The 1,528-nt window shown below is 37.1% G+C and overlaps 1 protein-coding gene across 2 annotated transcripts in view; it reads right to left on the bottom strand.

Moving 5' to 3' along the window:
* The window catches only part of LOC133107245 (ribonuclease ZC3H12A), a 14,391-nt gene extending 13,160 nt beyond the window's left edge, over nt 1-1,231 (bottom strand). Inside the window, exon 1 of one of the 2 annotated variants that reach the window (XM_061216213.1) lies at nt 1,104-1,231. The gene's annotated coding sequence lies outside the window, so the exon portion shown is untranslated. The remainder of the gene's footprint in view (nt 1-1,103) is intronic. The other variant, XM_061216207.1, reaches the window with a different exon arrangement.
* Between the last annotated feature and the right edge of the window lie 297 nt (nt 1,232-1,528).

Raw genomic sequence — 1,528 nt, 5'->3', positions numbered from 1 at the left:
ATATAGCTACACATTTACTAAAGCAATTCAGATTAGGCAAATCCCCGAAGTGGACATTCGCAGTGGGAAAACACTTTTCCAAGGCCACCAAAACGTTTACAGTTGGCTACATTACGGGCCAAAATATTATCATTATCAGCGTTTGATTTAACTGTGGCCACATGTCACAGAGTAAAAAAAAAAAAAAATCACCCTAATTGAATAATACTTCAGTCGCAAAATTGACCATAGTTTTTTATTTTTTTAATTATAATTTGTGTTGATGCGTTAAGAGTCATACTTAAGCAAATATTACACATGTAAATATACTCAGGAAATCTCCGTGGAAATTTGAAACCGCTCCACCGCCACAGATTTACTGCACAACCATGACCATGACCCGGCACAACAATATCAAAAGTTGAAGAAAACTATTCAGGTACGGCCAATGTTAGAATTGTTTAAATGTAAAGTTGTCAGCCTTTTCGTAACGCCAGCAAACGTTTTTGTAGTCTAGTGAAGATCAGCCAACTCATTTTCTGAGACGGGATATTTCCCCTTTTAAAAGATCCACACGGCACTTTTTATAGCTTGCAACTTAGCTATGTCAGTTTCGAAATGTGTTTGAATTGAAGTCGTGTCCACATAGGCAACAATAGCATACAGTATTTTACAAAGTTTTAGCACACTATAATTTATAACAAAGTAAAAGGTTACAAAACGTACGCAGGCTTATTATTTGCGTAGACTATAAATGATGCAACTGTAGAGTTAAATGAAAATTAGCAGTCAAATTATGGCACGGCTGAAAGTGTAAAGTCGTGACGGGCTGGCCTGTTCTTGTGTTCGTAAGTATTTAGGCGCCGTACCATAGCCTACACTTTCACGACGACAATGATTCTAAACTGACAGAAGTCGTAAAAACATGCGAACTTGTTTATAAAGTTCATCCAAGTTGCGACTCGCGGACACTCGTTTACATCTAAACCGTGGATCCTTAGCCAGACGTTTCTGAGTGTTCACAGAGACTACGCAAGTTTCTTTTTGACATTCGCGTTTAATAGTTTACTCAAACACTGGATTTAAGTACAGAGCCGCTGTCACAACAACAGAAGAAGACCTACCGTGTTATTGTAACGCTCCTATTTTCCATGTAAAGTTCGTACTTATTATTGTTTTATTATTATAATAGTTTTTTTTCTTTACCACAACTCCAACATAACTCTTCCAAAGTACAAACTGTGCTTCGCTGCGGTGCCTTTATACGATACCTGCACCGGTGACATCACTTCAGCAGCAGATAGGTGAGCGCTGTTCTTCCTGGTTTAGGAAACATGCGCATGAAAGCAGTTACAAGGAAATAATTGTTAAATTATCATAGGTTATCGTAAAAGGTCTTATATAATCACCACCAAGCAGCTGCGACGCGGATGCGGTAGTAACGCCTACAAGTACATCTCCCCCTCCCTCCCATAAAAAAATAAATAAAAACAAGAACAACAAGAACAATAATAATAATAATAATAATAATAATAATAATAATAATAAT

Source organism: Conger conger, chromosome 1, assembly GCF_963514075.1.
Source record: "Conger conger chromosome 1, fConCon1.1, whole genome shotgun sequence".
Classification (NCBI taxonomy): Eukaryota; Metazoa; Chordata; class Actinopteri; order Anguilliformes; family Congridae; genus Conger; species Conger conger.
The sequence above is the reverse complement of the archived record's forward strand: the minus strand, read 5'-3'. Positions and strand labels throughout refer to the sequence as shown.